Below are 27,973 nucleotides of genomic sequence, written 5' to 3' on the forward strand. Positions count from 1 at the left end.
TGAAAGCCAATGCTAGATATTGGAACTACATCTGCTTTATATTCTGCACTCTCTTCTTCAATTGGTATGCCTCTAGTTAAATTTTTAAATCCAAACCCTATATGTTTCATTCCTGCACTAGTTCATCAGCTATGAATCCAACTTGTATTCCTACTTACTTCTTTGCCTAGCATGTCTAAACTCTGTCGTGCTCAATGTATGATTAGCATATCTACACTTCACCTAGTTATTTGATACTTAACCAGTCTGTTTGAGAATACTTGTTCAATCCCTCAATTATGTGATCATGTTGGCTATTTGATGTATGACCCTACCTGTATGTTTAAGACATGTCAGGCTTTCTGTAATCTATATCTTAACTATTTACTATCCATGACCAGCCTGCTAAGTCTCTAAGACTCTAAGTGTCTTACACAATTTGTTGACTATATGTTTCCTCTATACCCTATCCATGTACCCCCAATGTGACTCTTCTGTGCCCCAATCCCATTACCCCTTGTGAGATCAATTTGTTGAGTATTTCTGAATTTGGATGTTTATGACCAATTGATTGTCTGCTGTCTTCAAAAGAGTTTTGGCACTCTTCTCAAACTGTCTTTTACCACCAAACTATCTCATGTTTCAGAAAACCTTTTTCACTTCTAAAGTCATCTTTGTACTATTTTTAAAACTATATCAAGCACTCTCACTTCACTCTTAGAATACTAGGTTCTGCCCCTCTGACATGTGTACTGCCTTGAGATCCTTGAGATCTTTCTGAACTCTGGCATATCAGAGCTGGCCTTTTCACACTGCACCTAAATCAGTTATTATTTGAGAAAAGGTCTAGGTGTGAGCACTGCCCGAGATCCTTGAGGTCCTTAGGGAACTCTGACACACCTAGACATGAAATTGGCTATGGAACTTTGGGCATTTGAGGCTATTGGAGGCTTGAAAGTCATTTGGGCCTACTGCAGGCTCCCTATAGATTAACTCCTGTTTATTTATTTATTTTTTATTTATTTCAATTCATTAGTCTGTAATAATTATTGTAAACAAACTGTGGAGTGATTAGTGAAAAAGGGAGGGTAGTATATATTGTGGGTAAAATTGGGTAGATACCATGCCTATAGGGTCCATGCTGATTCAAATGTGTTTGTTATGTTTGCTTTACTTCCACACAATTAGAAACCATGACTATATGATCTAAAATGGCTTTAATAATAGAGATTATGTCTATAGGATTAAAAACCAGCTACATAGAAATCATGTCTATAGGATTAAAAAGTCAACTCTATAGAAATCATGCCTATAGGGTTAAAAACTCAGCTCTATAGAAATCATGCCTATAGGAGTTTCACTTTAGTTAAATGTATGCTATTTATTTTACCTCATACTTAATTAGAAGTCATGCCTATAAGACTTAAAACAGTTCAGTCAGTTCAATTCGTGATTATGTATTATGAAGTGGTTTAATTAACTAAATCTGTCCGCTTCTTAAAAAGGTTTTCAAACGCTGCCTCAATTAATACCGCTAGAAAAACATGTTTACAGGATCTCAAATTGTCCGTTTAAAATTGTTCACTATTTTACTACATTCATAATCAATATAGATATCATGCTTTTAGGACATCACTATTATGCGCTTAGGCAAGCCTATTGGGCGATTAAAAATCTCGCAACTATAAAACTGCGCTTTGTTATTTGAGATTGCTCACATTCAACAGGTTTAAAATCAGTAGGCAACCTGAATAGGTCTTTGACACTTTGGTTCTGATTCAATGTTGTATAATCTCAGCTCACCTAGCTATCATGTTCTAGGGTTTTTCTCTTAAATACTTGAAACTGTTGTTTGAGACGTGCACTTACCTATTATGTTTGTGGAGGTGAATGTGAGCCTGTATTTGTTCTCTTTAAATGTTGTCTTAATTGTTTTTGATTGACGCCTAGACTTTTATCCTTTAAAATCTTAGGAAGTTCTAGAACTACCTAAATTAGAGGTCCTAAATACCTCCAGGGCCATGAGAAAGGGATTGGTAGTGCACGCATAGGATATTTTCAAGGTTACTAGAATGCTTTAGGCTATAACCAAGGGGATGGAATTGGGTAGTAAGGATATGATGACTGCGCGCTAATTCACATGTAGCCCCTCATTGAGGAGTGATTACCGTGCATTGTGTAGGGTGATCCTGTAGGCTAACCAATCTAGGATCCCTCTTTCCCAATTCCCGTTGTTTAAATAAATTTACTTTCTTTTATATATGTACAAGTTGTTCAAACCTTTTCTTTTATTTCATTACTTGAATCATACAAGTGCTTAAAAATGCCAAAACATGCCTTTATTTGCAAGTATGTGTTAAAACTATTTATTTGTTAAAAGGACTAATTCGCATAAGTATAAGTTTGGCCAGGACCCACCGTTTTTGACCGCGAGGGGTGCCTAACACCTTTCCCTTAAGGTTATTTCTAGCCCTTACCCTAAATCTCTGATAATGCAAACTAATCTAAGAGTTAATCGCTCCAGGTGCCCTAACGCACCATAATCCGTTAGGTGACGACTCTTCAAATACCCAAATCCCAAAAGGAAATTAGTTATTACCCCCATGAACGTCGAAATTCGGACTTTCTCCGCGGAGGAAAAAAGGGGGCGCGACATCATGGCGACTCTGCTAGGGATTTCTTTATTCTTGAAACTGACTTGTCTCCTTGTTTTCTTTTTCCCTAACTTCCTTTCAATTATTTAAATACTATATTTATCATTTTCCTACATGCAAATACCTGACAACGTGCTTTTTATTTTTGCATAACTCATGCTCCACATCATATTCCACTCGTGCGTATTAAATCCTATAACAACGTTTGATGAGTGGTTGCGCTATTCCAATTTATTACCCTTAAATTCGGAAATGCTTATTTACGGTAAAACTGGTCGATCAGTGGTGCAGTCGACGGTTCCGTGCCTTTCCCCCTCAAATTGTCCGCTTAAGGGTACCAGTCTAGACCCTCATAATAACCTTACTTTGATTGAAATTGTGCATGCATCATGGTCAAACCTAGACGGATTAATATGTTGTCCACATAATGATCCTTTAAGATGAGCTTTATCCAAAAGTCCACCGGGGTTTCCATAATCCCAACGGACACAACCACGCTCTATGCATTAATTTGGAGAACTAAATGCCAATATGTTAATCATGAATGTACAAATAGTCGAGTCTGGTAGGGGAGAAGGGCCTACCTTTTTTTTTTTTTTTTGCAGAAAATGAGGCACGAGGTCCCCAGATTCGGTATGGTCAGCAACATTCCACCATTGCTACTAGACTGGTGGGAGGACCTTTCCTCAAGTGACAAGAAACATGTAAGAAAGTACCTGGGAAATTTGCCTTCCATGCTAGACATTCAGCCAAACAACAGGTTGATCGAGGCTGCCACTTTGTTCTAGGATAGTGAAAGGTCTGTATTCCGTTTCGGCGACATAGAAATGGCTCCACTCCTCGAGGAAATTGGGGGATTTGCGGGATTGACCTGGGATAGCCCTGGGTTGTTGGTACCGGAGAACCGTACTGGTAAGGGGTTCCTAAAGATGATGGGGTTGAAGGAAAATGCTAACTTGGGATTCCTGGAGAAGTCCTACATACCCTTCGAATACCTGTACGAGATATATGGCCATAGCAAGTCCTACCGTACCTTCCACGACGAGCTCTCTATCACTTCTCTAGGACACATCCGCCGCAGAGTGTTCGTGTTCATCGTATGCTTCTTGGGCTTGATAGTATTCCCAATGAAAAGGGAAAGAATCCATACTAGGTTGGCCATGGTCGCCAAGACTTTGATGGAGGGGATCAATGGGCAAACATACACTATAGTCCCCATGATCATAGCCGACATCTACAGGGCTCTGGAGCGCTATCAAAGAGGGGTCAAGCATTTCGAGGGTTGTAACCTGTTGCTGCAATTGTGGTTATTAGAACATCTTCAAAAAGGTCACTATCGCCAAGAATTTCCGTAAAAGGCTTGGAACGACCATATTGCCTTCCATCACCCCAAGCGGATGACTTACATTCCGGACAGGTTTGCTCAGCCAGAAAGCGCCAAAGAGCGGGTAGAGTTCTTCGACAATCTAACCAAGGAACAGGTGCAATGGATGTTTGAATGGTTCCCAACAGACGAATTCATCATCAGATCTAGGGACGCTCCACACTTGGTGCTGATTGGGTTGAGAGGGATATACCCTTATGTCCTTATCCGAGTCATGAGGCAAGCAGGCAGGAAATAGGTTGTACCCAGGATCACCAAAATGAGCCATTTTAGAGTAGACTTTCAGGATGATGATGTCCCTTACAAGTGCAGTTGAACTTGATTGATGAAAAGAGATTGACAGCTGTGTGTCATGGCCAGTTATATCAAAAGAGAATGGCAAGAGCATACAACAAAAAGGTGTGTCTCCGGAAGTTTGAAATGGGCCAGCAAGTGCTGAAACGCATCCTCCCACATCAGGCTGAGGCAAAGGGCAAGTTCGCCCCGAATTGGCAAGGGTCATTCATTGTAACCAGAGTGTTGTCCAATGGCGCTTTATGTTTAACAGATATCGAAGGGAGATGCGTCGACATGGCTATCAATTCAGACGCAGTTAAGAGATATTATGTATGATTTCTTTTAATTGTAATTGTTGTTTGTTTGTACTTGACATTTATCGGAGAATAAAATGACGGAGGCAATTCTTTCTTCTATCCAAACACTTTAACCTTTACTTTCCCTTTTGAGCCTTATTTATTATTTCATACCCCTCTTTTGGAATTAGTAATGAAAATGAAAGAAAAGATAAGAGAAAGATAATGATAATAAAGACAAAAGAAAAGTCACAAGAAAAACAAAGGAATTGGGAATTACGTTTGACCTGATTCCTCAAAGAAGGATACGTAGGCGCCTCACGGCTCGGTCATAGTGTAACATAGTATGCATAGTGTAACATAGTGTGCCATAGTGTAACAAAACAATAAAAATCCCCAAGCAAGAAAAACTGGGGCAAAAGTTTGTGTTTGTAATTTTGGAAAGAAAGTTTGATTCCAAGAGTTGTACTGTTTTACCCATCAAAATTATTTTTGAATCTTTTGATACCCCTTTTCCTTTTAGCCATACACGAAAACCCATATTGATGTCCAAAAAAGACCTCCCGATCAGTAGCCGAGAAGTGCCAAGTCATGCAAACGGAAGTCGGGGATAATACCCCGATCCCCAGTAGAGAAGAGGATCATAAACTGGAAATGAATTGATAGCCGAAAAGAATCCCCAGCAGAGAGAGTCATATCGGTAACACTCCAATCCCTAGCTTGAAAAATAAAATAAAATGAGAGAGTCTTATCGGTGAAAACCTCCACAGGCACCATAAGGCGACAAAAGTTGAGAGAAATAAAATGAGAGAGTCTTATCGGTGAAAACCTTCACAGGCACCATAAGACGACGGAAGATGAGAGAAACAAAACGAGAGAGTCTTATCGGTGAAAACCTTTACAGACACCATAAGACGACGGGAGTTGATAGAAACGAGAGAGTCTTATTAGTGAAAACCCCTCGAAGGGCACTATGAGGCGACAAGACAAGATTGGCAGAAAGGATCCGCATTTGGAAAAGAGTTGAGTGCTTGTTTATCCCCAGTAAGATGACGTCGTACGAAAGATTGATTGATACAAATAGACTGGGTTGGTTAATCTGAAATGCACGACATGATTGTTGGGATCGGTTATATCATTCATATAAGTTCTTTTCTTTCCTTTTCCCCAGCATTTGTTCAGAAAGATTTCTTCTTTTTCTATTTTTTGAAATCATCACTTTTTCATTTCTTGGTTTAAAAACTTTGCCTCCCCAGCAGTTTGTTTTTGAAAAGGATTTTCAGAGCTTACTACCAGTTTCCAAAATAGTGCAAAGCAAAATGCGAATAGGACAAGCCAAAGATAAGGCGACAAAGCGAAAAGAAGTTTGTCGCAAGACCAAATGATGAATGGGTCTAGATCCCAAGAGGACCAAATTTCCAGGGGAAGATTGGAGAAAAACAGAAAAGCAACAGTTAAAAGGTTATGAGAATCCCCAGCAGATTTGCGAGATGCAGGAATAACTCCGACGGATTATCAACCAAGTTCCGCGATGGTCGGACAACACAGAGCGGGGAAGGAAGAGGAAAGAAAAATAATCCCCAGCAGGAATATCATCCCCAGCAAATAATATCATCCCCAACAAGTTTTGTAATAAAGCAGGGAAAGGTAAAAGGGAAAAACCATCCCCAACAGAAGTGGCACGACCACTCACCACATTTTAAACTAACAAATTTTTCTTTAATTTGAAGAAAGGAAAGGAAATATTATTGACAGCAGGAAGACATGGCCACAAAGAAGATTATCAAACTGGGGCAGAAAATTTTCTCTCATTGCGAAAATTTTCTTGAGATCAGATAGCTACTTGGGGAAGAAGGAAGATAACACGAGTTTTGAAGGAAGTAAAATCCCCAGCAGTATACGAGAAAAGGCAATACAAGTTTTAAAAAAAAGCAATCTTGGAAGAAGCAAGATAACCCAAAGTTTTAAAGGTAGTGGCCTTTGAATCAGTATCATCCCCACCATTGTTAAAAGTAGGAGAGCAACTGGTCTTAAAGGAGGAATATAATTCCCCAGCAGTGTTATTCCCGGCAGGTTTCAGGGAAGTGAAAGCACCAGCTTTAAAGGAAGTAGTCTTTGAAGAAGGAAAATAACATATTTGTGAATAAAATATCGGTGTTATCCCCTGCAGTTTTCAGAGGAATAAAACACCAGTTTTGAGGGAAGCAGTCCTGAAAGAAGATGATTCAAGTTAAAGGAGTCAGGAGCCCGCCTGGAGAATGAAGGTGTTATATGTTTAAGAAGTTGTTGAGGTCATGAGCCTGCCTGGAGAATGGAGGCTGAATTATTTTGCTGATGAAGTTAGGAGCCCACCTGGAGAATGGAGGCTGAATTATCTTTAAATTGTTGTTGGAGTCAGGAGCCCGCCTGGAGTATGGAGGCTAATTTACTTTCAAAGTTGTTGTTGGAGTCAGGAGCCCGCCTGGAGAATGAAGGCTGATTTATTTTCAAAATTGCTGATGAAGTCAGGAGCCCGCCTGGAGAATGGAGGCTGAATTATTTATGCTGATGAAGTCAGGAGCCCGCCTGGAGAATGGAGGCTGAATTATTTTTGCTGATGAAGTCAGGAGCCCGCCTGGAGAATGGAGGCTGATTTATTTTCAAAATTGCTGATGAAGTCAGGAGCCCGCCTGGAGAATTGAGGCTGAATTATTTTTGCTGATGAAGTCAGGAGCCCGCCTGGAGAATGAAGGCTGAATTATCTTTAAATTGTTGTTGGAGTCAGGAGCCCGCCTGGAGAATGAAGGCTACATTAGCTTTACATTTCAAGTTGGAGTCAGGAGCCCGCCTGTAGAACAGAGGAATACATTTTAAGTTCGAAGTCAGGAGCCCGCCTGTAGACAGAGGACTATACTCAAGTTCAAGTTAGAAGGCAATAATACGGAGGGTTACAACAAAATACCCCAGCATAAAATCCACCGCAGAAAGCAGAAAGCAGGGCAACAAGAGCAAGACGGGAATAGATAAGATTTTGGAATTCCTAGTTTAGTCTAGCTTCTTGTTTTTCTTTTAGCAACAGTGTAATAAGGAGATCGAAAAGGAGGTGTGACAGCTCTGGCGACTCTGCTGGGGATGCTCCTTCTTCCCGATGATCCTTATTCACAAATTTCTCAACTGCTGTTTTTTGGTTTTTCTCCATACTTTCCCTAAAATCCCAGACCAAAATAAGGGCATGCAGCAGCAGTAACAACAAAATTACAGTCCCATGGTAGTCTCAACTACCAAAACTTTCCGAACTACATTGACCTGATTCCTTTTTAACCAAGGATATGTAGGAAACCTTTGAAGCAGAGGTTCGGTCAAATCTTTCAAAGATTGTTTCCCACGGAGTATTCGAAACAGGCAAAAATCGCTCTTATCCGCTCGCTTTATCTTTGCAAGTAAACTCTTCGAGTTTACGAGCAAAGAGGGGCAGCTGTGAGCACGTGATTTTTGCCCTATATGAGAATTACTCCCAAAAAATTCAAAATAAAATAATTTTGTTTGTTTGCAATTGTTGCGAATTTGTGTTATTTTTCTTGTATTGTTTGCATTTGTCTGTGCATGGTTATTTGTTAAATTAATAAAAAATACAAAAATATGTTGCATTTTTATTTAGGATTTAATTCTACAATTAGAAGTAATTAAGTGTTTTACAAAGCAAAAAAATCACAAAAAATATGTACTTTGCATTTTTAGCATTTAATATCCAAATCGTGTGATTTTATTTTTCATTGGTATTTAATTGTGTGTGTTAATTGTTATTAAAAGTTAATTAGTGCTTTTTATAATTTAATTTAGTTATATAAGTCAATTTAGGTTTTTTCGTTTTGAGAAAAAAGAAATTAAAAAAAAGGAAATAAGAAGAAAAATAAACAAGTAGAAAAGAACAAAAAAAATAGGGAAATCGGACTGGACCAACGTATTGGGCCAGTTTTTAGCCCAAATCAACACTATCCCACCCGGTCCAAATCTTCAGGTCTCACAGGATGATGAAACGACGTAGTATAAGAGCCAAACTACGTTGTTTTGTACTTGGCATTTATCGGAGAATGAAATGACGGAGGCAATTCTTCCGTCTATCCAAACACTTTAACCTTTACTTCCCCCTTTGAGCCTTATTTATTATTTCATACCCCTCTTTTGGAATCAGTAATGAAAATGAAAGAAAAGAGAAGAGAAAAATAATAAAGGTTAAAGTGTTTGGATAGAAGAAAGAATTGCCTCCATCATTTCATTCTCCAATAAATGCCAAGTACAAACAAACAACAATTACAATTAAAAGAAATCATACATAATATCTCTTAACTGCGTCCGAATTGATAGCCATGTCGATGCATCTCCCTTCGATATCTGTTAAACATAAAGCGCCACTGGACAACACTCTGGTTACAATGAATGTCCCTTGCCAATTCGGGGCGAACTTGCCCTTTGCCTCAGCCTGATTTGGGAGGATGCGTTTCAGTACTTGCTGGCCCACTTCAAACTTCCGGAGACGCACCTTTTTGTTGTATGCTCTTGCCATTCTCTTTTGATATAACTGTCCATGACACACAGCTGCCAATCTCTTTTCATCAATCAAGTTCAACAGCTCCAAACGGGTTTTGTACCTAGGTTGCCTGATTATCTATTTCTGATTGATTGATGTCAGTTGTTGTAGGCAATCGGTTAATTAGTTTTCGTCGATTAATTCGTTCTTATTTGTAAACCAATAAGTTCGTCAAATGGTTGTTATGTGTGCTTGATTTGTGGACACTTAGCTTCAGGGCATTGTCAATAGGCTGACAATGATCCTGCATTCATGTTCATTTTGATTCAATTTTCAGTTTCAGTTTTAATGATTCTGTTGAGTTATGTGTTGTGATTTAAATTCAGTTCATTGGTTTCAATTGGAACTCAACCTTAGTCATTTAGTTGTCAAGAGGATTGGTTATAGTTGTTAGTCATGTTTAGTTTTAAATCATTGTTAGCTTGAACAGATTTTGTTAAAAGGTTTTAATACGGATGAATAGATTGTATTAGGGGAAGTAATATTAAGGGGTTTCAGGGGTGATTTGGGAATGGAACAGTTAGAGTAATATTTCAATGTTAGTGACTTGTTAGTGGGGTATTAAATGTTCTTAAATTAATAAGGTAATGGGAAACAAGAGGGAATGGGGGCTGAAAATAAGGAAAAAAGCTTTCCTTAGTGGGGTTTAAGTGAAAAATGCAGATTTTTAGTGGGGAAGGGGGTCGGACAATGAAGTTGGAAAGAGAGGGTAGGTCTGGATGGCTATATAAGAGAGAAGGATTAGGGCTAAAGGGGGATTTTTTTTGATTTCGAGGTATTACTAAAGAGTTTAAAAAGAGAAAACAAAAAAAAAAGATCCTGTTTTCATTGCATCTGTAGGAGGAACTCGAACTCTGAACATTGAATTCAATTCCCTTTGATTGATTGAGTGGTTCAGTGGTCTATTGGTTCAGTTTTAGGTTTAATATACGCTTGGTTGAGTTTGTTTGTGGTGATATTGGTTGCTGCTGTTTTGGTCTTTTTACAAACTTTCTGGGCTGTGTCGGTAGCCGTTTGGAACTCCCAATTGCTGTTGTTGAACTGTTGTTGTATTGCTGCCCATATTACTGTTGTTGCTGATCTCTCTTCTACTTTTATTTCTGTTCCAATTCCAGGTACATGCTTCGAATTCCCTTGATGTAAGTTCAACCTTGGAGTGAAAAATGTAGTTTTATGCCAGAGTTGAGTTCATTTGAATATTTGTAGTTATAGTTCGTTAAAGATTGTACTTATTTAGTTTTTTTAACTAGTTGGCTTGTTGACATGATATGGACTGCACGGATTTGAACTAGGACTGTTTATATTACATGAATAATAGACGACTGTATAATTAGGACTATTTATAAGTTGTTTGGGCTGCTTGATTCCGGGACTATTTGGATTTTGGAATATGATTATGTAATAGTCATATTGGTTTAGTGTGGTTTTGTAGTATAATTTTGAAATAAGAAGCAAGCTGAAAGCTGAAACAGGAAAGTGTTTTTCGAATTCATGCATTTCGCCTGCACTAATAAAATTGAGTTGAAATCAGCAAGTATGGGTTTAAATGTGGTTATTGATTAAGAGTGCATCCGTATTTTATATTTTGTTAAGAAATTAAACTTGTATCTGTGTATTCTCGTAAAATTCTCTTTTTTTATATATATTTTATAAGGCATACATTTATGTAAGTTTTAGACAATATTGTCATTAGTGAGTTTAGACAAGTTTTAGACAATATTTTGTAATGCGTAAACTTGTATCGTTGTAGTTTAGACAAGTAATATATTTTAGTTGTAATAATAGTGTTATGATACACGTTTTCAATATGATAGTAATAGACATTGGTCAATAGTTAACACGAGATTGGAAATTAATGGTAATGTGTTATTAAGCTAATAATTGTAACCATTGTTAATTAGTTAACTGATTAGAAAAGTATTGCTTGTATTTGGAGATGAAAGCCGGCTGTCCCACGGGTAGGCCTTGGAGGCCCGATGCAGATTAATTATAAGTTTCTTTCTTAAAGGGGAAGCCACTCTTAAACAAATTAATTAGGACTTTTTTTTTTTTACTTTAGAGACAATAAAACAGCAAATTATAGTTGCTTTAGGCTTATTTTAAAAAATAAAAATAAAAAAAGGAGACGAGCCTCACCAAATAAAACGCACAAGATGCGGGGTTCTCAATAAAGGAATATCATGAATACATAGAATTCGGGATGGGTCGTTTAGCAGATTTCACGGCCTTCTCCAAAGAAATAACGTGTGAGTCACTGTCAGGCGCGCTTTTAATGATTTACTTTCTTAAACTCGGGTCCACATTTATGTGACCCAAATCTAAATCTCAACGGAGTCGAAATGTGTCGATAACCACGGGTACATTGATGTGACGGGGTTCGAGATACGTTTCCACAATGTTGCAATTCTTTGTTAAAATAATAATGATAATAATAAAAACGTTTTAAGTTAAAATTTGCACATAGGTTCATAATTGTATAAAAATTAGATAATTAAGTCGAATATGACAGTTGAGCGACCGTGCTAGAACCACGGAACTCGGAAATACCTAACACCTTCTCCCGGATTAACAGAATTCCTTATCCGGATTTCTGGTGCGCAGACTGTTAAACAGAGTTAATCTTTTCCTCGATTCGGGATCCAACCGGTGACTTGGGACACCATAAATCTCCCAAATGGCGACTCTGAATTAAATAATAAATCCCGTTTCGATTGTCCTTCAATTGGAAAAACTCCCTCTGTGCCCCTTTGCGGTGGCGCAGGCGAAAAGGAGGTGTGACAGCTCTGGCGACTCTGCTGGGGACATAAAACCCAGAATCTTTGGTTCAGGGTTCAGAATTCGAGCTTAGATGAATTGTTATATTTGGCTTTATTTATTATCTGATTTTATTACATGTTTTGTCCTAATGTGCTAAAATGTTGCTTTTACCGCTTTGATATTATCTGAACTGTATATATAAACTTCTAAGAAATCCCTCTCTTCTCTCTCTTGAGGAGTGCACGCTGGTCGTGACTTCTTTCTGTTAGTGTCATATCCCAAAATAGAACAAGGATTCGGAGGAGTTGCAAAATCGGATGATCTTTTGGTTACCGGTAAGCAGTTCCCATCCTCGGCTCGAGTGGTCCGCTCGGGTAAGCCAGGTCTAGAACAAACACCCAGGATGAACCTAGTATAACAAAACCTCATGTCGGATCCCTAGTAGGAACGCTTATTTGCATCATGTGCACTTGACTTAGGGGACTCAACACAGGGGTTGGGTCCGTCTAGGACAAGCAACCTGAAATGAAAATGACCATCATGCTGCATCCTGTTTGTTTTACGCATTTATTTGTTGTAGACTTGCGTGCTGACCGGCTTTTGAAAATACTGGAATGTCGGAAATAGCGAACTCTGCCAAAATAGCGAACTCTGCCAAAATTTTGTGAAAATGTTTTTTAGTGTAATTTATTTAAACAAGTCTTGTTGTCATAATTAGTTTATTGTCGTTGCCCGAACTACGCCGATTTGATTCTCACAGGATGTGAGATACGTAGGCAGCCCTCATCGGGTCCAACTTTCCCTTTTTGCAAAAATAGCCAAAAAAATGTCAAAATTTTTAATCTTTCGTCATAAATAAGTCGGGTGATTCCATTCTTGTAAAAATAGCCGAATGTCCCTAAAAAGACGCCGGAAGACTGTTTTTGCGAAAATAGCCACTTTTGGTCATTTTCAAGGTTTTGTCCGGTTGGTAAAACACAGCCTTTAAATCTTCTTCGAAGTGCTGAAAGACCGTATTGACAAGACCAGAGTTTTATTTAAATGTGTGTCAATTTTAGTTTATTCTTTCTTTGAGTCCAATGAGTGTTAATCACCCCAAACAAACATACAGAATGAGCTCGGGTCTAAGTTTGCCGGTAGCAGTTAGGAGCAAGATCCCTTTGGAGTTGCGCTTGTGGTGGGAGGATTTGGAAAAGTCAGAGCGAGATAAGATCAAATTACATCTGGGAGGTCTCACCAGTTTGTTGAACGTCAGACCCAGATGTGACATCATAAAGGCTTTGGTTACATTTTGGGACCCGACCCACAGTGTATTCCACTTCTCAGATTTTGAACTCACCCCAACCTTAGAAGAGGTAGCAGGTTATATGGACATTACTGAGGGGCTAAGGCATAAATATCTGATTGCTCCAAGAGCCGTCAATTCGCACAAGTTTATGGATCTACTGAAGATAAGCAAGGGAGTCCCATACTCTGAGTTGGATAGAGGTTTTTCTACTCTGCAGTTCATATACCAGAGGTATGGGCATATAGGAGGGTTCGACGATCTGGAAAGTGGGGTTTGCAACAGAGGGAATCGGACAAAATGGGATGAACATAGGCGGTTCGCCTTCATGGTAGCATTCTTGGGCATTGTGGTGTTTCCTCGGAAAGATAGAAATATTGATTTGAAGGTGGCTGGAGTCGTCAAGGTCCTAATTACCACAACAAAAGCACGTTTGCCCCTATGATAGTGTCTGAGATATACCGAGCTCTCACAGCCTGTAAAGCCGGGGCAGATTTTTTTTGAAGGATGCAATTTGTTATTGCAGATGTGGATAATCGAGCACTTGTGTCATCATCCTCCGTATATGAGCTATAGATCTACAAACGAAGGTTGCATTGAAGGATATAACATGAGGGTTTCAGGGCTCAAATTGCCAGAAGGGTCCGAAGACTGGGTATCTTGCCTTCACGCCATCACTGCAGCACAAATAGGGTGGACATTGGGTTGGCTTCCTGTTGAAGAAGTTGTGTACATGCCCGCCACGGGTCCTTACTTCCTCTTAATGGGACTCCTAGGCATTCAGCCTTATGCGCCTTACCGGGTGATGAGGCAGTTAGGGAGGTGTCAGGTGGTACACCCAGATGAAGATCTCAGTGTTTATGCAATCGAGGTTAGTACCAACGGCTAATTTCATGAAGAAACCGTTCATTCTATATGGAATGAATGCCAGTATTTAACGGTAAACACTCGAGTGCACGACCTATCCAGAGGAGAAGTCTCATCTGCTTATATCGCTTGGTACAGGAAGAGAGACGTTGTAAGAGATGAGCCAGAACGGCCAGCCAAAAAACCTCACATTCAAGAGTTCGTTGAGGCATCACAAGAACCGTGGGACTGGTTGGCCAAAGAGCGCGAATACCGGGCCAAAGTAGGCAAGCTGAAACAACAGATCAATGATCTGAAATTTGAGAACAGGGTGCAAGTTGCTGCCGATGAAGGAGAGAAGAACAAGTTAGCCCAAGAAAATAAGGCTCTCAAGGCTCAGATCCGACAAATGAGGATAGATGCTGACAATCAGCAAAGGAGTCGGTCGGATGAAAGATTGATTAACAGACTAAAGAAGGAAATCATTGAGCACCGGGATGACCTGAAGAAATCTGAGGGTGCCATAGCACAGCTCCGGGCACAATGGGCAAAAGTAACAAAAGAGCGCACACAGTACTTGCAGCAGGTGAAGAAGGAATATGAAAAAACCATCGCCAAACTAAAGGGAAAAATGACCACCCTCAAGGACAAGTCAGCTAAGTAAGCTGAAGCTTATGAAATCAAAAGTGGATACTGTTACGATTTACTGGCTCGGATGGAAGATGAAATACGGTAGCTACAAAGGCAGCATCTCCAGGATTCTCAGGTTTTGGGGGGTTGTAGTGATCAGATAAGGTGCCTGCTCATAGAAAAAGGTCGAACCGGGAACAAGATTGGGACTATTGCCCATGCCATCATTAGGAGGTGCCGAATGTGTGAAGACATGACCCGCACTACCTTCATGTCAGCAGTAATGATTTTCGTCAAGCGGACAATGTACGAACTGGAGCAACTTGAAAGGGATCTCGCACCTAAGCCCGCGGCAAGGCCGAACGATGCCTCGCGAGCACCAACTTTTGGAGCTTTAATGTATTCATAGTTCGAGTCATTGTTTTGTTTCTAGAGCCCGTGGTCTGTCTGTATATTCTCTTTTGCATCAAAATGTGTCATTAGTTTCTTTTTAGTCCGTAATTGGTTTTACTTCGGGTTTGTTCTCCTTTCCAAAAAATGTTTAGTTTGTATTATAATGTTTAAATAAAGAAAATGGAAAATTCCCAAAATTTGCTTTCGCATTTATGGGTCAGAACTACGCACGGTCTGATTCATGCGGGGACATGATACGTAGGCAATCCACATAAGATTTGACCACCACTAAAAAATGAAAGTTTGGAGGCACTTAAAAGAAGTCGAAATGACGCATGCAGTCAGAACAAAGACATGATAGAAATGGTTAAACTGCTTAGGAACATTGCATTCCCAACGTGAAATTGCAATATGTGTTAAACTCTAACGCTAACAAGTTTGTTGTTGATCCAAAGATTTCGAAACAGTTAGCTCGTTAGAACGTTCTGGCAGATTACCATTACCACATAAGATCTAAAGGGCCCATTCCGGAAAGTATGTCTGGTTCGGACAAAAGTGTTGAAGAGGAAAAGACGGAGTTGCAAATGATGAAGGAGGAAGTAGACAGGTTGAGACAAGAGATAGCTGGGATGCACCTAGCCTGGGCTAGGGGACAAACATCCCCAATACCTCCCCCTACTCCTACCCTCTCACCGGCTCAGACTTCGGAACACCCTCCCACTGGTCCATCAACGAGCTTCCCCATCGCCCAATACTATCAGGGGGAAACTTCCTATAATCCCCAAGCTCCACCACCCAAACAAAACCCTCATCCACCAACTGTTCCTGTTTTCGTGGCACCTCCACTCGCCACATTGCAAAAATCATCCGATGAACCAGTGTTTCAGGTTCACGACAACCAATACTATCCTCCCGAACTCACCTTCAAAGCACCCGAGCCATACACTTACACCCCTCACCTTCATCTCCCGGCAGAAACTGAGAGGCCGGCTAAGAATCCGGAGCAGGACGAAGTGCTTCGTAAAGTGAAAAGCCTGGAGCAATCCTTCAGGAATATGCATGGATTGGGCAGCCAAGTTACTGTGGCCTACAAAGATCTGTGTCCCTTACCCGATGTTCAATTGCCAGCAGGTTTTAAGATGCCAAAGTTTGATCTATATGAGGGACATGGTGATCCCATGGCACATCTACGCGGTTTCTGTAGTAAGATGAGAGGGGCAGGTGGAAAGGATGAGCTGCTGATAGCTTATTTTGGTCAAAGTTTAAGCGGGTCCGCACTGGAATGGTACACGAGGCAGGATCCTAGTAGGTGGTATACCTGGGACGATCTAGCACAAGCATTTGCAGGTCACTTCCAGTATAACCTTGAGATCATCCCTAACCGTCTCACACTGTTGAAACTTGAGAAAAAGCCTAGAGAGTTCGGATTCCGTTGGAGAGAACAAGCAACAAGAGTCGATCCACCAATGAGAGAAGGTGAAATGGTAGACTACTTCTTACAAACTTTGGAGCCAACTTACTTTGGTCACCTGGTGACGTCAGTTGGTAAATCTTTTAACGAAGTAGTGAAAATGGGCGGTATGGTTGAAGAGGGACTCAGGTCCAATAAGATAATGAGCTATTCGGCAATCAAGGCCACAACTCAGGCTATCCAAAGTGGCACAGGAGGTGCGCTCGGGAAAAAGAAGAGAGAGGAGGTCGCAACAGTCGAAACAGGTACTTGGTCCAGATCCAGAGGTCCTTCCCCTCACTACCAACCCAGACCTCATCACCCAAATTACCCACACACTCCATACAACCCTCCACAACCCTATTATCCACCACAAGAGCCAAATTTCTCCGTCCATCACGCCCAAACTTACACCCAGCCTCTGGCTCGCCCACAATGGCGTGCACTGTTTCCCCAGAATACATATCCACCTCCACAAAACACATACCTACCTCCGCAAAGAACATATCCACCACCAAGGGCCTACAGGAATCATTCAGGGCCAGGCTTCCGCGGAAATCAGGCTTTCAGGAATGAAAGGGTGCACAAGCAGAGAACATTCACTCCGCTGGGAGAAACCTATACTACTCTGTTCCACAAATTGAGGCAATTAGGCCTATTGAGTCCTGTTAAGCCCAAATTGCCAAATCCCCTTCCCAAAAATCTGGACCACTCGGTAAGCTGTGAATATTGTTCGGGGGCTCCCGGGCATGATACTGAGAAGTGCTGGAAGTTGAAGACTGTCGTACAAGATCTTATTGACACAAATAGGATCGAGGTTCAGGCACCAGAGGCACCCAACATCAATGAGAACCCGTTGCCGGTGCACCATGAGGCCCACATGATCGAACTAGTGCACGAAGGAGGGGAGCCCAAGAAACCCTCACAAACGGTAATGATGATTCATGCCAGTCCAAACGAAAAGCCGACCAATGGAAAGGCAGTGGTACAGTTGGGAAGGGTAGATGACAAGCCAGTTGTGGTAATGGGGAAAGTTGCGTCTGTTGTTGCGAAGAAGCCAGAGCCGGTCAAGGTAGTGCTGCAGGGAGTACCAAGCACACCAGTGTTAGTTGTGAAGGCAGCCCGCGTAGAACCAGTTGTTATCAGGCCAGTAATGCAGTTGCCGATAACAAGTGAGAAAGCTATGCCATGGAGCTACAGTCAAGTGACGGTGATGCATAAGGGGAAGGAGGTTGTGGAAGAAGTATGCGAGGCCCAGGGGTTAACTCATTCGGGAAGGTGTTTTGCTCCCGCAGAATTGATAAGGGCCAATCCTATAACAATAAAGAAGCCAGTGACGGAGGAAGAAGTAGAGGAGTTTTTGAAGAAGATGAAGGCACATGACTACTCCATTATAGAGCAGTTGAGGAAGACCTCGGCACAGATCTCATTGTTATCATTGTTGATCCATTCAGACGAGCACCGCCAGGTATTGATGAAAATTCTGAATGAAGCCCATGTTCCGGATAAGATCTCTGTGAACCATCTGGAGAAAATAGCAAACAAGATTTTCGAGGTCAACAGGGTCACCTTTTCAGACGACGAGTTGCCCGTGGAGGGTACAGAACATAATAGAGCCCTTTATCTGACCGTGAAGTGCGAAGACTCGGTAGTCACTCGAGTACTGATTGATAATGGGTCCAGTGCCAATATCTGTCCTTTGGCCACATTGAACAAACTGAAGGTCGATGGTGATCAGATTCACAAGAACAACATCTATGTTCGAGGGTTTGATGGTGGTGGTATAGACACAGTGGGTGACGTCATACTTGAGTTAACAATTGGTCCAATCGAGTTCACCATGAAGTTTCAAGTGTTAGACGTGGCGGTGTCATATAATCTTTTGTTGGGGCGACCCTGGATCCACGCCGCCAAAGCAGTGCCTTCTACATTACATCAGATGGTCAAATTCGAGTGGGATAGGCAAGAGATCATAGTACATGGGGAAGACAATGAAAATGCCGTACGTGATGCCATCGTGCCCTTCATAGAGACTGATGATGATAAGGGACCGTGGGTTTACCAGGTGTTCGATACGGTTTCAGTAGGTAAAATTTCTGAAGGCGAGGACCTTCCACTTCCCAGGATCGCAGCTGCGACTGTCATGGTAGCCTCGGAGATGTTGAAGAACGGGTTTGTTCCAGGCAAAGGTTTAGGGGCTGATTTTCAGGGTATTGTTCAGTCGGTTTCTTTGCCCAAAAATCTGGACACCTTTGGGTTGGGGTTCAAGCCTACAGCGGCTGATGTGAGACGAGCCCGCAAGTTGAAGAAAAGAGTCCGGGTCCTTCCCAAGCCAATCCTGCGCCTATCCAAATCATTTGTCAAAGCGGGTATCAGAAAGCTGTCGGTCCCGAAAGTTCTCGGACCACTGATTGGGCCAGATGGAGATTTGAATGAGGGTTTTGAAAGGCTGTTCGCCGAAGTCAACATGATAAAAGCTAGAGAAGGTTCCAGTAAGGCAGACATACAGTTTGTGGGGCCTAGAGCCAATGTCAACAATTGGACAGCTACTCCTCGTCCTACTCGGAGGGAGTTTTGGTAGTTGGCTCTGATTTTCCTTCCTGTTTTCTGGATTATTCCAGGATTGTAATCCAGATTTCTTTTTATTTTTATTGTGTTCATCAAAATGTGAAACCTTGTTATCCCGTAATTCAATAAAATAAAAAGTTTCTTCTTTTTTCCTTATTTTTTTTTAATTTTGTTTTCTTCTTTTCTTTTTTTATACAGTTCTCTTTATACTGGTCTTAATGATATGGCGTGCATAAGGAATCCTCAGCCCAGTCTTAAAAATCAATCTGATCCCGAAATGAAAGTTCAAGAAGTAGATTGTGGTTACGAATCAGAATATGATGATGAGGATGAAACCTTCGAAGAAATTAGTAAGGAGTTAATTCACTTAGAAGAAAAACCCAAACCCAATTTGAATGACACAGAAGCCGTCAATTTACGGGACACAGACAATGTCTGAGAGACTAAGATAAGTGTCCACCTTGAGCCAGAAATCAGGGAAGAACTAGTCAAAGCACTCATTGAATTCAAAGATATTTTTGCATGGTCGTACGATGACATGCCGGGCTTAAGCACCGATCTAGTGGTTCACAAATTGCCCACTGACCCGGTATGCCCTCCCGTCAAGCAGAAATTGAGGAAGTTCAAGACAGATATGAGTGTGAAGATTAAAGAAGAATTAACCAAGCAGCTGCAAGCAAAGGTTATTAGGGTCACTCGATATCTTGATTGGTTGGCTAATGTGGTTCCAGTGCCGAAGAAAGATGGGAAGATCAGAGTATGTATCGATTACCACAATTTGAACAGGGCAAGCCCAAAGGATAACTTTCCATTACCTAATATCCATATCTTGATCGATAATTGTGCCGGACGCGAAATCAGGTCTTTTGTAGATTGCTATGCGGGGTATCATCAGATTCTGATGGATGAAGAAGATGCGGAAAAGACGGCATTCATTACGCCGTGGGGGACTTATTGATACCGGGTAATGCCATTTGGTTTGAAGAATGCTGGGGCAACGTACATGAGAGCAATGACTACTGTGTTTCATGACATAATACACAAAGAGATTGAGGTATACGTGGACGATGTGATCATAAAATCGAAGCGTCAGGAAGACCACGTAGCAGACCTAAGGAAGTTTTTCCAAAGACTTCGAAAGTACGATATTAAGCTCAACTCGGCCAAATGTGCATTTAGAGTTCCATCTGGAAAGCTGTTGGGATTCATCGTCAGTCGGCGAGGCATTGAGTTGGACCCGTCAAAGATCAAATCCATCCAATATTTGCCACAGCTGAAGAACAAAACAGAAGTAATGAGTCTGTTGGGAAGGTTGAATTATATCAGCAGGTTTATCGCTCAACTCACAACAACTTGTGAACCCATTTTTCGGCTACTGAAGAAAGATGTCGCGGTATAATGGACGGCAGCATGTCAGGAGGCATTTGACCAAATCAAAGGATATTTGTCAAATCCACCTGTGTTGGTTCCACCTGAGCCGGGGTGACCGTTAATTCTTTATCTAACGGTCCTGGAGAACTCGTTTGGCTGCGTATTAGGGCAACATGACATTATAGGAAGGAAGGATCAAGCCATCTATTATCTCAGCAAGAAGTTTACAGGCTATGAGGTTAAGTACACTCAACTCGAGAGGACATGTTGCGCCCTAACTTGGGTGGCCCAGAAATTGAAGTATTATCTATCATCATATACTACTTATCTCATTTCACGCTTGGATCCACTGAAGTATATTTTCCAGAAGCCTATGCCCACAAGGAGGTTAGCAAAATGGCAAATATTGCTTACGAAGTTCGACATCGTCTATGTGATGAGGACGGCTATGAAGGCCTAAGCATTGGCTGATCACTTAGCCGAGAATCCTGTCGATGAAGAATACGAGCCCTTGAGGATGTATTTTCCTGATGAAGAAGTAATGCATGTAGATGAGTTGGAATTATCTGAGGAACCAGGTTGGAAGCTCTTCTTTGATGGAGCCACAAATGCGAAAGGAGTTGGAATAGGAGCGGTACTTATTTCTAAAATAGGGCATCATTATCCTGTTACGGCACAGCTACGTTTCTATTGTACCAATAACATAGATGAATATGAGGCATGCATTTTGGGCTTACGGTTAGCTGCATACATGGATGTCCAGGACGTCTTGGTCTTGAGAGACTCGAACCTCCTGGTGCATCAGATTCAGGGTGAATGGGAAACACGGGATTTAAAGCTTATACCATATCGACAATGTTTGCACGATCTGAGCAAGCGATTTAGATTAGTGGAGTTCAGACACATCCCAAGAGTTCATAATGAGGTTGCCAATGCTTTGGCCACTTTAGCATCGATATTGCACCACCCAAACAAAATTTATGTTGACCCATTGCATATTCAAGTTCGTGATCAACATGCTTATTGCAAGATGATAGAGGACGAAATGGATGGCGAACCATGGTTTTATGATGTCAAGGAATACTTCAGGATGGGGATATACCCGGAGCAGGCCACCGGAGATCAAAAGAGAGCCATTCGGCGATTGACAAACGGATTTTTCCTCACTTGAAGTGGGCCAGCAAGTGCTGAAACGCATCCTCCCACATCAGGCTGAGGCAAAGGGCAAGTTCGCCCCGAATTGGCAAGGGTCATTCATTGTAACCAGAGTGTTGTCCAATGGCGCTTTATGTTTAACAGATATCGAAGGGAGATGCATCGATATGGCTATCAATTCGGACGCGGTTAAGAGATATTATGTATGATTTCTTTTAATTGTAATTGTTGTTTGTTTGTACTTGGCATTTATTGGAGAATGAAATGACGGAGGGAATTCTTTCTTCTATCCAAACACTTCAACCTTTACTTCCCCTTTTGAGCCTTATTTATTATTTCATACCCTTCTTTTGGAATCAGTAATGAAAATGAATAATGATAATAAAGACAAAAGAAAAGTCACAAGAAAAACAAAGGAATTGGGAATTACGTTTGACCTGATTCCTCAAAGAAGGATACGTAGGCGCCTCACAGCTCGGTCATAGTGTAACATAGTATGCAAAGTGTAACATAGTGTGCCATAGTGTAACAAAAAAATAAAAATCCCCAAGCAAGAAAAACTGGGGCAAAAGTTTGTGTTTGTAATTTTGGAAAGAAAGTTTGATTCCAAGAGTTGTACTGTTTTGCCCATCAAAATTATTTTTGAACTTTTTGATACCCCTTTTCCTTTTAGCCATACACGAAAACCCATATTGATGTCCAAAAAAGACCTCCCGATCAGTAGTCGAGAAGTGCCAAGTCATGTAAACGGAAGTGGGGGATAACACCCCGATCCCCAGTAGAGAAGAGGATCATAAACTGGAAATGAATTGATAGCCGAAAAGAATCCCCAGCAGAGAGAGTCATATCGGTAACACTCCAATCCCCAGCTTGAAAAATAAAATAAAATGAGAGAGTCTTATCGGTGAAAACCTCCACAGGCACCATAAGACGACAGAAGTTGAGAGAAATAAAATGAGAGAGTCTTATCGGTGAAAACCTTCACAGGCACCATAAGACGACGGAAGATGAGAGAAACAAAACGAGAGAGTCTTATCGGTGAAAACCTTTACAGGCACCATAAGACGATGGGATTTGAGAGAAACGAGAGAGTCTTATTAGTGAAAACCCCTCGAAGGGCACTATGAGGTGACAAGACAAGATTGGCAGAAAGGATCCGCATTTGGCAAAGAGTTGAGTGCTTGTTTATCCCCAGCAAGATGACATCGTACGAAAGATTGATTGATATAAATAGACTGGGTTTGTTAATCCGGAATGCATGACATGATCGTTGGGATCGGTTATATCATTCATATGAGTTCTTTTCTTTCCTTTTCCCCATCATTTGTTCAGAAAGATTTCTTCTTTTTCTAGTTTTTGAAATCATCACTTTTTCATTTCTTGGTTTAAAAACTTTGCCTCCCCAGCAGTTTGTTTTTTAAAAGGATTTTCAGAGCTTACTACCAGTTGCCAAAATGGTGCAAAGCAAAATGCGAGTAGGACAAGCCAAAGATAAGGCGACAAAGCGAAAAGAAATTTGTCGCAAAACCAAATGATGAATGGGTCTAGATCCCAAGAGGACCAAATTTCCAGGGGAAGATTGGAGAAAAATAGAAAAGCAACAGTTAAAAGGTTATGAGGATCCCCAGCAGATTTGCGAGATGCAGGAACAACTCCGACGGATTATCAACCAAGTTCCGCGATGGTCGGACAACACAGAGCGGGGAAGGAAGAGGAAAGAAAAACCATCCCCAGCAGGAATATCATCCCTAATAAATAATATCATCCCCAGCAAGTTTTGTAATAAAGCAGGGAAAGGAAAAAGGGAAAAACCATCCCCAGCAGAAGTGGCACGACCACTCACCACGTTTTAAACTAACAAATTTTTCTTTGATTTGAAACAGGGAAAGGAAATATTATTGACAACAGGAAGACATGGCCACAAAGAAGATTATCAAACTGGGGCAGAAAATTTTCTCTCATTGCGAAAATTTTCTTGAGATTAGATAGCTACTTGGGGAAGAGGGAAGATAACACGAGTTTTGAAGGAAGTAAAATCCCCAGCAGTATACGAGAAAAGGCAATACAAGTTTTAAAAAAAAAGCAATCTTGGAAGAAGCAAGATAACCCAAAGTTTTAAAGGTAGTGGCCTTTGAATCAGTATCATCCCCACCATTGTTAGAAGGAGGAGAGTAACTGGTCTTAAAGGAGGAAGATAATTCCCCAGAAGTGTTATTCCCGGTAGGTTTCAGGGAAGTGAAAGCACCAGCTTTAAAGGAAGTAGTCTTTGAAGAAGGAAAATAACATATTTGTAAATAAAATATCGGTGTTATCCCCAGCAGGTTTTAGAGGAATAAAACACCAGTTTTGAGGGAAGCAGTCCTGAAAGAAGATGATTCAAGTTAAAGGAGTCAGGAGCCCGCTTGGAGAATGGAGGTGTTATATGTTTAAGAAGTTGTTGAGGTCAGGAGCCCGCCTGGAGAATGGAGGCTGAATTATTTTGCTGATGAAGTCAGGAGCCCGCTTGGAGAATGTAGGCTGATTTACTTTCAAAGTTGTTGTTGGAGTCAGGAGCCCGCCTGGAGAATGGAGGCTGAATTATTTTCAAAATTGATGATGAAGTCAGGAGCCCGTCTGGAGAATGGAGGCTGATTTACTTTCAAAGTTGCTGTTGGAGTCAGGAGCCCGCCTGGAGATTAGAGGCTGAATTATTTTTGCCGATGAAGTCAAGAGCCCGCCTGGAGAATGGAGGCTGATTTATTTTCAAAATTGCTGATGAAGTCAGGAGCCCGCCTGGAGAATGGAGGCTGAATTATTTTTGTTGATGAAGTCAGGAGCCCACCTGGAGGATGGAGGCTGATTTATTTTCAAAATTGCTGATGAAGTTAGGAGCCCGCCTGGAGAATGGAGGCTGAATTATTTTTGCTGATGAAGTCAGGAGCCCGCCTGGAGAATGAAGGCTGAATTATCTTTAAATTGTTGTTAGAGTCAGGAGACCGCCTGGAGAATGAAGGCTACATTAGCTTTACATTTCAAGTTGGAGTCAGGAGCCCGCCTTTAGAACAGAGGAATACATTTTAAGTTTGAAGTCAGGAGCCCGCCAGTAGAACAGAGGACTATACTCAAGTTCAAGTCAGAAGGCAATAATACGGAGGGTTACAACAAAATACCCCAGCATAAAATCCACCGCAGAAAGCAGAAAGCAAGGCAACAAGAGCAAGACGGGAATAAATAAGATTTTGGAATTCCTAGTTTAGTCTAGCTTCTTGTTTTTCTTTTAGCAACGGTGTAATAAGGAGATCGAAAAGGAGGTGTGACAGCTCTGGCGACTCTGCTGGGGATGCTCCTTCTTCCCGAAGATCCTTATTCACAAATTTCTCAACTGCTGTTTTTCGGTTTTTCTCCATACTTTCCCTAAAATCCCAGAACAAAATAAGGGCATGCAGCAGCAGTAACATCAAAATTGCAGTCCCATGGTAGTCTCAACTACCAAAACTTTCCGAACTACATTGACCTAATTCCTTTTTAGCCAAGGATATGTAGGAAACCTTTGAAGCAGAGGTTCGGTCAAATCTTTCAAAGATTGTTTCCCACGGAGTATTCGAAACGGGCAAAAATCGCTCTTATCCGCTCGCTTTATCTTTGCAAGTAAACTCTTCGAGTTTACGAGCAAAGAGGGGCAGCTGTGAACACGTGATTTTTGCCCTATATGAGAATTACTCCCAAAAAATTCAAAATAAAATAATTTGGTTTGTTTGCAATTGTTGCGAATTTGTGTTATTTTTCTTGTATTGTTTGCATTTGTCTGTGCATGTTTATTTGTTAAATTAATAAAAAATACAAAAATATGTTACATTTTTATTTAGGATTTAATTCTACAATTAGAAGTAATTAAGTGTTTTACAAAATAAAAAAATCACAAAAAATATGTACTTTGCATTTTTAGCATTTAATGTCCAAATCGTGTGATTTTATTTTTCATTGGTATTTAATTGTGTGTGTTAATTGTTATTAAAAGTTAATTAGTGCTTTTCATCATTTAATTTAGTTATATAAGTCAATTTAGGTTTTTCGTTTTGGGAAAAAAAATTAAAAAATAAAGGAAATAAGAAGAAGAAAAAAACAAGTAGAAAAGAACAAAAAAAATAGGGAAATCGGACTGGACCAACGTATTGGGCCAGGTTTTAGCCCAAATCAACACTATCTCACCCGGTTCAAATCTTCAGGTCTCACCGGATGATGAAACGACGTAGTATAGGAGCCAAACTACGTCGTTTTGTGGGCAATCAATCTTAGCCATTCAATCCACATCGATCCAACGGCTCAAAACACACCCCTATATCCATTGACTTAACCCGACCCATTCCCCAACCCGGTCTCACCCGTTACTGCACCCAAACGACATCGTTTCCTTCAAGAGAATTAATCCGAGCCGTTGATCTCATTAGATCAAACGGCCAGGTTTTAATCTCACACCTAGTATATATTCCTAAACCTTACCCCGCCCCCATAGCCAAACCCACCCCATCGTCTCCAAACTTAGAGACGAACACATCCCCTCAAACCCTAGCAGCCTCCACCCCTCCCCTTCGCCGTAAACCCGGCGGCAACGACGCCGCCGACCATGAAATTAACACCCCTGAGCCTTCTAACCACCCTCAACCTGAATCCCCACTCTATTGTCCTCGAATCATCACCGGCTTCTTCGAATCTTCGATCGAAGATCAGGACCCAAAACCCTAGTTCATCTAATGAACCCCAAACTCACACCAGCTATCCACCTGACCTCCCTCGTGCCTAAAACGCCCTTGGTTTGGCTCGAACCTTGCCAGAACTGTTCGAATCCCAAATCAAACAAACATAACCCTAGAAATGCCAAACCTGGAGTATGTCCGAAAAGAAAACAAAAAGAACTTGGGGTCTCAATCAACTTTAGTCGAGTGTTCTCAGTCGAGAACACTCGATTAAAGTCCGTTTTTACCCCAAAAGGATCAAGTCGGAGTTACAAGCAGAGCGAGTGAGATATAGGTCTGAGTTCAGAGGTATTTCTTCTGTTTCTCTGTTTGTTTTTCATGTTTTGTTGTTTTTCTGTTTAAGATGAGTTGGAATTTATCTTTTTATCGATTATTCTTTCCTTCTCCATCAGACCTTTTTATTTGGTCGAATTTGTTTCTGCTCGTTGTTGTGAACAATTATAGGTTGTGTAATCGATTCAAATAAGTTTTGTCAATTAGTTAAGTTTTATTACAAATCCCTGTTCTTGTCAATACTGCTTGAATTGCCTGATTATCTATTTCTGATTGATTGGTATCAGTTGTTGTAGGCAATCGGTTAATTAGTTTTCGTCGATTAATTCGTTCTTGTTTGTAAACCAATAAGTTCGTCAAATGGTTGTTGTGTGTGCTTGATCTGTGGACACTTAGCTTCAGGGCATTGTCAATAGGCTGACAATGATCCTGCATTCATGTTCATTTTGATTCAATTTTCAGTTTCAGTTTTAATGATTCTGTTGAGTTATGTGTTGTGATTTAAATTCAGTTCATTGGTTTCAATTGGAACTCAACCTTAGTCATTTAGTTGTCAAGAGGATTGGTTATAGTTGTTAGTCATGTTTAGTTTTAAATCATTGTTAGCTTGAACAGATTTTGTTTAAAAGGTTTTAATACGGATGAATAGATTGTATTAGGGGCAGTAATATTAAGGGGTTTCAGGGGTGATTTGGGAATGGAACAGTTAGGGTAATATTTTAATGTTAGTGACTTGTTAGTGGGGTATTAAATGTTCTTAAATTAATAAGGTAATGGGGAACAAGAGGGAATGGGGGCTGAAAATAAGGAAAATAGATTTCCTTAATGGGGTTTAAGTGAAAAATGCAGATTTTTAGTGGGGAAGGGGGTCGAACAGTGAAGTTGGAAAGAGGGGGCAGGTCTGGATGGCTATATAAGAGAGAAGGATTAGGGCTAAAAGGGGGATTTTTTTTTATTTCGAGGGATTACTGAAGAGTTTAAAAAGAGAGAAAAAAAAAGAAAGATCCTGTTTTCATTGCATCAGTAGGAGGAACTCGAACTCTGAACATTGAATTCGATTCCCTTTGATTGATTGAGTGGTTCAGTGGTCTATTGGTTCAGTTTCGGGTTTAATATACGCTTGGTTGAGTTTGTTTGTGGTGATATTGGTTGCTGCTGTTTTGGTCTTTTTACAAACTTTCTGGGCTGTGTCGGTAGCCGTTTGGAACTCCCAATTATTGTTGTTGAACTGCTGTTGTATTGCTGCCCGTATTACTGCTGTTGCTGATCTCTCTTCTACTTTTGTTTTTGTTCCAATTCCAGGTACATGCTTCGAATTCCCTTGATGTAAGTTCAACCTTGGAGTGAAAAATGTAG

Source organism: Nicotiana tabacum, chromosome 8 (genome assembly GCF_000715075.1).
Source record: "Nicotiana tabacum cultivar K326 chromosome 8, ASM71507v2, whole genome shotgun sequence".
NCBI lineage: Eukaryota > Viridiplantae > Streptophyta > Magnoliopsida > Solanales > Solanaceae > Nicotiana > Nicotiana tabacum.